The following is a 13,728-nucleotide window of genomic DNA, read 5'->3' as shown; positions in this document are numbered from 1 at the left end:
GATAGATTTGTTTTCATCCAGGATTATCTGCACAAATTGTTGTGGATTTCGGGTGAAATTTAACCAAAAATCACCATGAAAGTGGTTTTGGAGAAAAGCACAATCTTCCTGTTCGGCAAATGTATCCAATGTCATGTTCACAGAAAGAAATATCATGTTTTCTCAGGTTTCTGAAGCTTTCTTCATAGAAAACTCGAATGTGTGGAGTATTTGACTCCAAATGGAACCAATTAGCGTTTGCAAGCAGAAAACAAAAAGGGTCCTGCTAAAATGCATTCAAAACCTTAAAGTCCATAGAGAATATCCAGAAAACACAAACACACACAGAGGCTGTAGCAAGATCTGGGATTGAGATAGCTACAAATCACCAGATAGTTTTGTTTTCATCCAGGAGTATCTGGACAAATTGTTGTGGATTTCGGGTGAAATTTAACCAAAAATCACCGTGAAAGTGGTTTTGGAGAAAATTACAATCTTCCTGTTCGGCAAATGTATCCAATGTCTATGCTTACAGAAAGAAATATCATGTTTTCTCAGGTTTCTGAAGCTTTCTTCCTAGAAAACTCGAATGTGTGGAGTGTTTGACTCCAGGTGGAACCAATTAGCGTTTGCCAGCAGAAAACAAAAAGGGTCCTGCTCAAATGCATTCAAAACCTTAAAGTCCATAGAGAATATCCAGAAAACACAAACACACACAGAGGCTGTAGCAAGATCTGGGATTGAGATAGCTACAAATCACCAGATAGTTTTGCTTTCCTCCAGGAGTATCTGGATGAATTGTTGTGGATTTCGGGTGAAATTTACCCAAAAATCACCGTGAAAGTGGTTTTGGAGAAAAGCACAATCTTCCTGTTCGGCAAATGTATCCAATGTCATGTTTACAGAAAGAAATATCATGTTTTCTCAGGTTTCTGAAGCTTTCTTCCTAGAAAACTCGAATGTGTGGAGCATTTGACTCCAGGTGGAAACAATTAGCGTTTGCCAGCAGAAAACACAAAGGGTCCTGCTCAAATGCATTCAAAACCTTAAAGTCCATAGAGAATATCCAGAAAACAAAAACACACACAGAGGCTGTAGCAAGATCTGGGATTGAGATAGCTACAAATCACCAGATAGTTTTGCTTTCCTCCAGGAGTATCTGGACAAATTGTTGTGGATTTCGGGTGAAATTTAACCAAAAATCACCATGAAAGTGGTTTTGCAGAAAAGCACAATCTTCCTGTTCGGCAAATGTATCCAATGTCATCTTTACAAATACAAACATCATGTTTTCTCAGGTTTCTGAAGCTTTCTTCCTAGAAAACTCGGATGTGTGGAGTATTTGACTCCAGGTGGAACCAATTAGCGTTTGCCAGCAGAAAACAAAAAGGGTCCTGCTCAAATGCATTCAAAACCTTAAAGTCCATAGAGAATATCCAGAAAACACAAACACACACAGAGGCTGTAGCAAGATCTGGGATTGAGATAGCTACAAATCACCAGATAGTTTTGTTTTCATCCAGGAGTATCTGGACGAATTGTTGTGGATTTCGGGTGAAATTTAACAAAAAATAACCGTGAAAGTGGTTTTGGAGAAAAGCACAATCTTAATGTTCGGCAAATGTATCCAATGTCATGTTACAGAAAGAAATACCATGTTTTCTCAGGGTTCTGAAGCTTTCTTCCTAGAAAACTCGAATGTGTGGAGTGTTTGACTCCAAATGGAACCAATTAGCGTTTGCAAGCAGAAAACAAAAAGGGTCCTGCTAAAATGCATTCAAAACCTTAAAGTCCATAGAGAATATCCAGAAAACACAAACACACACAGAGGCTGTAGCAAGATCTGGGATTGAGATAGCTACAAATCACCAGATAGTTTTGTTTTCATCCAGGAGTATCTGCACAAATTGTTGTGGATTTCGGGTGAAATTTACCCAAAAATCACCGTGAAAGTGGTTTTGGAGAAAAGCACAATCTTCCTGTTTGGCAAATGTATCCAATGTCATGTTTACAGAAAGAAATATCATGTTTTCTCAGGTTTCTGAAGCTTTCTTCCTAGAAAACTCGAATGTGTGGAGTATTTGACTCCAGGTGGAACCAATTAGCGTTTGCCAGCAGAAAACAAAAAGGGTCCTGCTAAAATGCATTCAAAACCTTAAAGTCCATAGAGAATATCCAGAAAACACAAACACACCCAGAGGCAGTAGCAAGATCTGGGATTGAGATAGCTACAAATCACCAGATAGTTTAGTTTTCATCCAGGAGTATCTGGACAAATTGTTGTGGATTTCGGGTGAAATTTAACCAAAAATCACCGTGAAAGTGGTTTTGGAGAAAATTACAATCTTCCTGTTCGGCAAATGTATCCAATGTCTATGCTTACAGAAAGAAATATCATGTTTTCTCAGGTTTCTGAAGCTTTCTTCCTAGAAAACTCGAATGTGTGGAGTGTTTGACTCCAGGTGGAACCAATTAGCGTTTGCCAGCAGAAAACAAAAAGGGTCCTGCTCAAATGCATTCAAAACCTTAAAGTCCATAGAGAATATCCAGAAAACACAAACACACACAGAGGCTGTAGCAAGATCTGGGATTGAGATAGCTACAAATCACCAGATAGTTTTGCTTTCCTCCAGGAGTATCTGGACAAATTGTTGTGGATTTCGGGTGAAATTTAACCCAAAAATCACCATGAAAGTGGTTTTGGAGAAAAGCACAATCTTCCTGTTCGGCAAATGTATCCAATGTCATGTTTACAAAAACAAACATCATGTTTTCTCAGGTTTCTGAAGCTTTCTTCCTAGAAAACTCGAATGTGTGGAGTATTTGACTCCAGGTGGAACCAATTAGCGTTTGCCAGCAGAAAACCAAAAGGGTCCTGCTAAAATGCATTCAAAACCTTAAAGTCCATAGAGAATATCCAGAAAACACAAACACACACAGAGGCAGTAGCAAGATCTGGGATTGAGATAGCTACAAATCACCAGATAGTTTTGTTTTCATCCAGGAGTATCTGGACAAATTGTTGTAGTTTTGAAGTGAAATTTAACCAAAAAATCACCGTGAAAGTGGTTTTGGAGAAAAGCACAATCTTCCTGTTCGGCAAATGTATCCAATATCATGTTTACAGAAAGAAATATCATCTTTTCTCAGGTTTCTGAAGCTTTCTTCCTAGAAAAGTCGAATGTGTGGAGTATTTGACTCCAGGTGGAACCAATTAGCGTTTGCCAGCAGAAAACAAAAAGGGTCCTGCTCAAATGCATTCAAAACCTTAAAGTCCATAGAGAATATCCAGAAAACACAAACACACACAGAGGCTGTAGCAAGATCTGGGATTGAGATAGCTACAAATCACCAGATAGTTTAGTTTTCATCCAGGAGTATCTGGACAAATTGTTGTGGATTTCGGGTGAAATTTAACCAAAAATCACCGTGAAAGTGGTTTTGGAGAAAAGCACAATCTTCCTGTTCGGCCAATGTATCCAATGTCATGTTTACAGAAAGAAATATCATGTTTTCTCAGGGTTCTGAAGCTTTCTTCCTAGAAAACTCGAATGTGTGGAGGATTTGACTCCAGGTGGAACCAATTAGCGTTTGCCAGCAGAAAACAAAAAGGGTCCTGCTCAAATGCATTCAAAACCATAAAGCCCATAGAGAATATCCAGAAAACACAAACACACACAGAGGCTGTAGCAAGATCTGGGATTGAGATAGCTACAAATCACCAGATAGTTTTGTTTTCATCCAGGAGTATCTGGATGAATTGTTGTGGATTTCGGGTGAAATTTACCCAAAAATCACCGTGAAAGTGGTTTTGGAGAAAAGCACAATCTTCCTGTTCGGCAAATGTATCCAATGTCATGTTTACAGAAAGAAATATCATGTTTTCTCAGGTTTCTGAAGCTTTCTTCCTAGAAAACTCGAATGTGTGGAGCATTTGACTCCAGGTGGAAACAATTAGCGTTTGCCAGCAGAAAACACAAAGGGTCCTGCTCAAATGCATTCAAAACCTTAAAGTCCATAGAGAATATCCAGAAAACAAAAACACACACAGAGGCTGTAGCAAGATCTGGGATTGAGATAGCTACAAATCACCAGATAGTTTTGCTTTCCTCCAGGAGTATCTGGACAAATTGTTGTGGATTTCGGGTGAAATTTAACCAAAAATCACCATGAAAGTGGTTTTGCAGAAAAGCACAATCTTCCTGTTCGGCAAATGTATCCAATGTCATCTTTACAAATACAAACATCATGTTTTCTCAGGTTTCTGAAGCTTTCTTCCTAGAAAACTCGGATGTGTGGAGTATTTGACTCCAGGTGGAACCAATTAGCGTTTGCCAGCAGAAAACAAAAAGGGTCCTGCTCAAATGCATTCAAAACCTTAAAGTCCATAGAGAATATCCAGAAAACACAAACACACACAGAGGCTGTAGCAAGATCTGGGATTGAGATAGCTACAAATCACCAGATAGTTTTGTTTTCATCCAGGAGTATCTGGACGAATTGTTGTGGATTTCGGGTGAAATTTAACAAAAAATAACCGTGAAAGTGGTTTTGGAGAAAAGCACAATCTTAATGTTCGGCAAATGTATCCAATGTCATGTTACAGAAAGAAATACCATGTTTTCTCAGGGTTCTGAAGCTTTCTTCCTAGAAAACTCGAATGTGTGGAGTGTTTGACTCCAAATGGAACCAATTAGCGTTTGCAAGCAGAAAACAAAAAGGGTCCTGCTAAAATGCATTCAAAACCTTAAAGTCCATAGAGAATATCCAGAAAACACAAACACACACAGAGGCTGTAGCAAGATCTGGGATTGAGATAGCTACAAATCACCAGATAGTTTTGTTTTCATCCAGGAGTATCTGCACAAATTGTTGTGGATTTCGGGTGAAATTTACCCAAAAATCACCGTGAAAGTGGTTTTGGAGAAAAGCACAATCTTCCTGTTTGGCAAATGTATCCAATGTCATGTTTACAGAAAGAAATATCATGTTTTCTCAGGTTTCTGAAGCTTTCTTCCTAGAAAACTCGAATGTGTGGAGTATTTGACTCCAGGTGGAACCAATTAGCGTTTGCCAGCAGAAAACAAAAAGGGTCCTGCTAAAATGCATTCAAAACCTTAAAGTCCATAGAGAATATCCAGAAAACACAAACACACACAGAGGCAGTAGCAAGATCTGGGATTGAGATAGCTACAAATCACCAGATAGTTTTGTTTTCATCCAGGAGTATCTGGACAAATTGTTGTAGTTTTGAAGTGAAATTTAATCAAAAAATCACCGTGAAAGTGGTTTTGGAGAAAAGCACAATCTTCCTGTTCGGCAAATGTATCCAATGTCATGTTTACAGAAAGAAATATCATGTTTTCTCAGGTTTCTGAAGCTTTCTTCCTAGAAAAGTCGAATGTGTGGAGTATTTGACTCCAGGTGGAACCAATTAGCGTTTGCCAGCAGAAAACAAAAAGGGTCCTGCTCAAATGCATTCAAAATCTTAAAGTCCATAGAGAATATCCAGAAAACACAAACACACACAGAGGCTGTAGCAAGATCTGGGATTGAGATAGCTACAAATCACCAGATAGTTTTGTTTTCATCCAGGAGTATCTGGACAAATTGTTGTGGATTTCGGGTGAAATTTAACCAAAAATCACCGTGAAAGTGGTTTTGGAGAAAAGCACAATCTTCCTGTTCGGCCAATGTATCCAATGTCATGTTTACAGAAAGAAATATCATGTTTTCTCAGGGTTCTGAAGCTTTCTTCCTAGAAAACTCGAATGTGTGGAGGATTTGACTCCAGGTGGAACGAATTAGCGTTTGCCAGCAGAAAACAAAAAGGGTCCTGCTCAAATGCATTCAAAACCATAAAGCCCATAGAGAATATCCAGAAAACACAAACACACACAGAGGCTGTAGCAAGATCTGGGATTGAGATAGCTACAAATCACCAGATAGTTTTGTTTTCATCCAGGAGTATCTGGATGAATTGTTGTGGATTTCGGGTGAAATTTAACCAAAAATCACCGTGAAAGTGGTTTTGGAGAAAAGCACAATCTTCCTGTTCGGCAAATGTATCCAATGTCATGTTTACAAATACAAACATCATGTTTTCTCAGGTTTCTGAAGCTTTCTTCCTAGAAAACTCGGATGTGTGGAGTATTTGACTCCAGGTGGAACCAATTAGCGTTTGCCAGCAGAAAACAAAAAGGGTCCTGCTCAAATGCATTCAAAACCTTAAAGTCCATAGAGAATATCCAGAAAACAAAAACACACACAGAGGCTGTAGCAAGATCTGGGATTGAGATAGCTACAAATCACCAGATAGTTTTGTTTTCATCCAGGAGTATCTGGACGAATTGTTGTGGATTTCGGGTGAAATTTAACAAAAAATAACCGTGAAAGTGGTTTTGGAGAAAAGCACAATCTTAATGTTCGGCAAATGTATCCAATGTCATGTTTACAGAAAGAAATACCATGTTTTCTCAGGGTTCTGAAGCTTTCTTCCTAGAAAACTCGAATGTGTGGAGTGTTTGACTCCAGGTGGAACCAATTAGCATTTGCCTGCAGAAAACAAAATGGGTCCTGCTGAAATGCATTCAAAACCATAAAGCCCATAGAGAATATCCAGAAAACACAAACACACACAGAGGCTGTAGCAAGATCTGGGATTGAGATAGCTACAAATCACCAGATAGATTTGTTTTCATCCAGGATTATCTGGAAGAATTGTTGTGGATTTCGGGTGAAATTTAACCAAAAATCACCGTGAAAGTGGTTTTGGAGAAAATCACAATCTTCCTGTTCGACAAATGTATCCAATGTCATGTTTACAGAAAGAAATATCATGTTTTCTCAGGTTTCTGAAGCTTTCTTCCTAGCAAACTCGAATGTGTGGAGTATTTGACTCCAAGTGGAACTAGTTAGGGTTTGCCAGCAGAAAACAAACAGGGTCCTGCTAAAATGCATTCAAAACCTTAAAGTCCATAGAGAATATCCAGAAAACACAAACACACACAGAGGCTGTAAGAAGATCTGGGATTGAGATAGCTACAAATCACCAGATAGTTTTGTTTTCATCCAGGAGTATCTGGACAAATTGTTGTGGATTTCGGGTGAAATTTAACCAAAAAAGGACAGTGAAAGTGGTTTTGAAGAAAAGCACAATCTTCCTGTTCAGCAAATGTATCCAATGTCATGTTACAGAAAGAAATATCATGTTTTCTCAGGTTTCTGAAGCTTTCTTCCTAGAAAACTCGAATGTGTGGAGTGTTTGACTCCAGGTGGAACCAATTAGCATTTGCCAGCAGAAAACAAAAAGCGTCCTCCTAAAATGCATTCAAAACCTTAAAGTCCATAGAGAATATCCAGAAAACACAAACACACACAGGCTGTAGCAAGATCTGGGATTGAGATAGCTACAAATCACCAGATAGTTTTGTTTTCATCCAGGAGTATCTGGACAAATTGTTGTGGATTTCGGGTGAAATTTAACCAAAAATCACCGTGAAAGTGGTTTTGGAGAAAAGCACAATCTTCCTGTTCGGCAAATGTATCCAATGTCATGTTTCCAGAAAGAAATATCATGTTTTCTCAGGTTTCTGAAGCTTTCTTCCTAGAAAACTCGAATGTGTGGAGGATTGGACTCCAGGTGGAACCAATTAGCGTTTGCCAGCAGAAAACAAAAAGGGTCCTGCTCAAATGCATTCAAAACCTTAAAGTCCATAGAGAATATCCAGAAAACAAAAACACACACAGAGGCTGTAGCAAGATCTGGGATTGAGATAGCTACAAATCACCAGATAGTTTTGTTTTCATCCAGGAGTATCTGGACAAATTGTTGGGGATTTCGGGTGAAATTTAACCAAAAATCACCGTGAAAGTGGTTTTGGAGAAAAGCACAATCTTCCTGTTCGTCAAATGTATCCAATGTCATGTTTACAGAAAGAAATATCATGTTTTCTCAGGTTTCTGAAGCTTTCTTCCTAGAAAACTCGAATGTGTGGAGGATTTGACTCCAGGTGGAACCAATTAGCATTTGCCAGCAGAAAACAAAAAGGGTCCTGCTAAAATGCATTCAAAACCTTAAAGTCCATAGAGAATATCCAGAAAACACAAACACACACAGAGGCAGTAGCAAGATCTGGGATTGAGATAGCTACAAATCACCAGATAGTTTTGTTTTCATCCAGGAGTATCTGGACAAATTATTGTGGATTTCGGGTGAAATTTAACCAAAAATCATTGTGAAAGTGGTTTTGGAGAAAAGCACAATCTTCCTGTTCGGCAAATGTATCCAATGTCATGTTCACAGAAAGAAATATCATGTTTTCTCAGGTTTCTGAAGCTTTCTTCCTAGCAAACTCGAATGTGTGGAGTGTTTGACTCCAGGTGGAACCAATTAGCGTTTGCCAGCAGAAAACAAAAGGGTCCTGCTAAAATGCATTCCAAACCTTAAAGTCCATAGAGAATATCCAGAAAACTCAAACACACACAGAGGCTGTAGCAAGATCTGGGATTGAGATAGCTACAAATCACCAGATAGTTTTGTTTTCATCCAGGAATATCTGGACAAATTGTTGTGGATTTCAGGTGAAATTTAACCAAAAATCACCGTGAAAGTGGTTTTGGAGAAAAGCACAATCTTCCTGTTCGGCAAATGTATCCAATGTCATGTTCACAGAAAGAAATATCATGTTTTCTCAGGGTTCTGAAGCTCTCTTCCTAGAAAACTCGAATGTGTGGAGTGTTTGACTCCAGGTGGAACCAATTAGCGTTTGCCAGCAGAAAACAAAAAGGGTCCTGCTAAAATGCATTCAAAAGCATAAAGCCCATAGAGAATATCCAGAAAACACAAACACACACAGAGGCTGTAGCAAGATCTGGGATTGAGATAGCTACAAATCACCAGATAGTTTTGTTTTCATCCAGGAGTATCTGGACAAATTGTTGTGGATTTCGGGTGAAATTTAACCAAATATCACCGTGAAAGTGGTTTTGGAGAAAATCACAATCTTCCTGTTCGGCAAATGTATCCAATGTCTATGCTTACAGAAAGAAATATCATGTTTTCTCAGGTTTCTGAAGCTTTCTTCCTAGAAAACTCGAATGTGTGGAGTGTTTGACTCCAGGTGGAACCAATTAGCGTTTGCCAGCAGAAAACAAAAAGGGTCCTGCTCAAATGCATTCAAAACCTTAAAGTCCATAGAGAATATCCAGAAAACACAAACACACACAGAGGCTGTAGCAAGATCTGGGATTGAGATAGCTACAAATCACCAGATAGTTTTGCTTTCCTCCAGGAGTATCTGGACAAATTGTTGTGGATTTCGGGTGAAATTTAACCCAAAAATCACCATGAAAGTGGTTTTGGAGAAAAGCACAATCTTCCTGTTCGGCAAATGTATCCAATGTCATGTTTACAAAAACAAACATCATGTTTTCTCAGGTTTCTGAAGCTTTCTTCCTAGAAAACTCGAATGTGTGGAGTATTTGACTCCAGGTGGAACCAATTAGCGTTTGCCAGCAGAAAACAAAAAGGGTCCTGCTAAAATGCATTCAAAACCTTAAAGTCCATAGAGAATATCCAGAAAACACAAACACACACAGAGGCAGTAGCAAGATCTGGGATTGAGATAGCTACAAATCACCAGATAGTTTTGTTTTCATCCAGGAGTATCTGGACAAATTGTTGTAGTTTTGAAGTGAAATTTAACCAAAAAATCACCGTGAAAGTGGTTTTGGAGAAAAGCACAATCTTCCTGTTCGGCAAATGTATCCAATATCATGTTTACAGAAAGAAATATCATCTTTTCTCAGGTTTCTGAAGCTTTCTTCCTAGAAAAGTCGAATGTGTGGAGTATTTGACTCCAGGTGGAACCAATTAGCGTTTGCCAGCAGAAAACAAAAAGGGTCCTGCTCAAATGCATTCAAAACCTTAAAGTCCATAGAGAATATCCAGAAAACACAAACACACACAGAGGCTGTAGCAAGATCTGGGATTGAGATAGCTACAAATCACCAGATAGTTTAGTTTTCATCCAGGAGTATCTGGACAAATTGTTGTGGATTTCGGGTGAAATTTAACCAAAAATCACCGTGAAAGTGGTTTTGGAGAAAAGCACAATCTTCCTGTTCGGCCAATGTATCCAATGTCATGTTTACAGAAAGAAATATCATGTTTTCTCAGGGTTCTGAAGCTTTCTTCCTAGAAAACTCGAATGTGTGGAGGATTTGACTCCAGGTGGAACGAATTAGCGTTTGCCAGCAGAAAACAAAAAGGGTCCTGCTCAAATGCATTCAAAACCATAAAGCCCATAGAGAATATCCAGAAAACACAAACACACACAGAGGCTGTAGCAAGATCTGGGATTGAGATAGCTACAAATCACCAGATAGTTTTGTTTTCATCCAGGAGTATCTGGATGAATTGTTGTGGATTTCGGGTGAAATTTACCCAAAAATCACCGTGAAAGTGGTTTTGGAGAAAATCACAATCTTCCTGTTCGACAAATGTATCCAATGTCATGTTTACAGAAAGAAATATCATGTTTTCTCAGGTTTCTGAAGCTTTCTTCCTAGAAAACTCGAATGTGTGGAGCATTTGACTCCAGGTGGAAACAATTAGCGTTTGCCAGCAGAAAACACAAAGGGTCCTGCTCAAATGAATTCAAAACCTTAAAGTCAATAGAGAATATCCAGAAAACAAAAACACACACAGAGGCTGTAGCAAGATCTGGGATTGAGATAGCTACAAATCACCAGATAGTTTTGCTTTCCTCCAGGAGTATCTGGACAAATTGTTGTGGATTTCGGGTGAAATTTAACCCAAAAATCACCATGAAAGTGGTTTTGGAGAAAAGCACAATCTTCCTGTTCGGCAAATGTATCCAATGTCATGTTTACAAATACAAACCTCATGTTTTCTCAGGTTTCTGAAGCTTTCTTCCTAGAAAACTCGGATGTGTGGAGTATTTGACTCCAGGTGGAACCAATTAGCGTTTGCCAGCAGAAAACAAAAAGGGTCCTGCTCAAATGCATTCAAAACCTTAAAGTCCATAGAGAATATCCAGAAAACACAAACACACACAGAGGCTGTAGCAAGATCTGGGATTGAGATAGCTACAAATCACCAGATAGTTTTGTTTTCATCCAGGAGTATCTGGACGAATTGTTGTGGATTTCGGGTGAAATTTAACAAAAAATAACCGTGAAAGTGGTTTTGGAGAAAAGCACAATCTTAATGTTCGGCAAATGTATCCAATGTCATGTTACAGAAAGAAATACCATGTTTTCTCAGGGTTCTGAAGCTTTCTTCCTAGAAAACTCGAATGTGTGGAGTGTTTGACTCCAGGTGGAACCAATTAGCGTTTGCAAGCAGAAAACAAAAAGGGTCCTGCTAAAATGCATTCAAAACCTTAAAGTCCATAGAGAATATCCAGAAAACACAAACACACACAGAGGCTGTAGCAAGATCTGGGATTGAGATAGCTACAAATCACCAGATAGTTTTGTTTTCATCCAGGAGTATCTGCACAAATTGTTGTGGATTTCGGGTGAAATTTACCCAAAAATCACCGTGAAAGTGGTTTTGGAGAAAAGCACAATCTTCCTGTTTGGCAAATGTATCCAATGTCATGTTTACAGAAAGAAATATCATGTTTTCTCAGGTTTCTGAAGCTTTCTTCCTAGAAAACTCGAATGTGTGGAGTATTTGACTCCAGGTGGAACCAATTAGCGTTTGCCAGCAGAAAACAAAAAGGGTCCTGCTAAAATGCATTCAAAACCTTAAAGTGCATAGAGAATATCCAGAAAACACAAACACACACAGAGGCAGTAGCAAGATCTGGGATTGAGATAGCTACAAATCACCAGATAGTTTTGTTTTCATCCAGGAGTATCTGGACAAATTGTTGTAGTTTTGAAGTGAAATTTAATCAAAAAATCACCGTGAAAGTGGTTTTGGAGAAAAGCACAATCTTCCTGTTCGGCCAATGTATCCAATGTCATGTTTACAGAAAGAAATATCATGTTTTCTCAGGGTTCTGAAGCTTTCTTCCTAGAAAACTCGAATGTGTGGAGGATTTGACTCCAGGTGGAACGAATTAGCGTTTGCCAGCAGAAAACAAAAAGGGTCCTGCTCAAATGCATTCAAAACCATAAAGCCCATAGAGAATATCCAGAAAACACAAACACACACAGAGGCTGTAGCAAGATCTGGGATTGAGATAGCTACAAATCACCAGATAGTTTTGTTTTCATCCAGGAGTATCTGGATGAATTGTTGTGGATTTCGGGTGAAATTTAACCAAAAATCACCGTGGAAGAGTTTTTAGAGAAAAGCACAATCTTCCTGTTCGGCAAATGTATCCAATGTCATGTTTACAAATACAAACATCATGTTTTCTCAGGTTTCTGAAGCTTTCTTCCTAGAAAACTCGGATGTGTGGAGTATTTGACTCCAGGTGGAACCAATTAGCGTTTGCCAGCAGAAAACAAAAAGGGTCCTGCTAAAATGCATTCAAAACCTTAAAGTCCATAGAGAATATCCAGAAAACAAAAACACACACAGAGGCTGTAGCAAGATCTGGGATTGAGATAGCTACAAATCACCAGATAGTTTTGTTTTCATCCAGGAGTATCTGGACGAATTGTTGTGGATTTCGGGTGAAATTTAACAAAAAATAACCGTGAAAGTGGTTTTGGAGAAAAGCACAATCTTAATGTTCGGCAAATGTATCCAATGTCATGTTACAGAAAGAAATACCATGTTTTCTCAGGGTTCTGAAGCTTTCTTCCTAGAAAACTCGAATGTGTGGAGTGTTTGACTCCAGGTGGAACCAATTAGCATTTGCCTGCAGAAAACAAAATGGGTCCTCGTAAAATGCATTCAAAACCATAAAGCCCATAGAGAATATCCAGAAAACACAAACACACACAGAGGCTGTAGCAAGATCTGGGATTGAGATAGCTACAAATCACCAGATAGATTTGTTTTCATCCAGGATTATCTGGAAGAATTGTTGTGGATTTCGGGTGAAATTTAACCAAAAATCACCGTGAAAGTGGTTTTGGAGAAAATCACAATCTTCCTGTTCGACAAATGTATCCAATGTCATGTTTACAGAAAGAAATATCATGTTTTCTCAGGTTTCTGAAGCTCTCTTCCTATTAAACTCGAATGTGTGGAGTATTTGACTCCAAGTGGAACTAGTTAGGGTTTGCCAGCAGAAAACAAAAAGGGTCCTGCTAAAATGCATTCAAAACCTTAAAGTCCATAGAGAATATCCAGAAAACACAAACACACACAGAGGCTGTAGCAAGATCTGGGATTGAGATAGCTACAAATCACCAGATAGTTTTGTTTTCATCCAGGAGTATCTGGACAAATTGTTGTGGATTTCGGGTGAAATTTAACCAAAAAAGGACAGTGAAAGTGGTTTTGAAGAAAAGCACAATCTTCCTGTTCAGCAAATGTATCCAATGTCATGTTACAGAAAGAAATATCATGTTTTCTCAGGTTTCTGAAGCTTTCTTCCTAGAAAACTCGAATGTGTGGAGTGTTTGACTCCAGGTGGAACCAATTAGCATTTGCCAGCAGAAAACAAAAAGCGTCCTCCTAAAATGCATTCAAAACCTTAAAGTCCATAGAGAATATCCAGAAAACACAAACACACACAGGCTGTAGCAAGATCTGGGATTGAGATAGCTACAAATCACCAGATAGTTTTGTTTTCATCCAGGAGTATCTGGACAAAT

Source organism: Oryctolagus cuniculus, chromosome 18 (assembly GCF_051225735.1).
Source record: "Oryctolagus cuniculus isolate XC-2025 breed Fujian yellow rabbit chromosome 18, ASM5122573v1, whole genome shotgun sequence".
NCBI classification, from domain to species: Eukaryota; Metazoa; Chordata; class Mammalia; order Lagomorpha; family Leporidae; genus Oryctolagus; species Oryctolagus cuniculus.
This window is presented reverse-complemented; position numbering follows the sequence as displayed.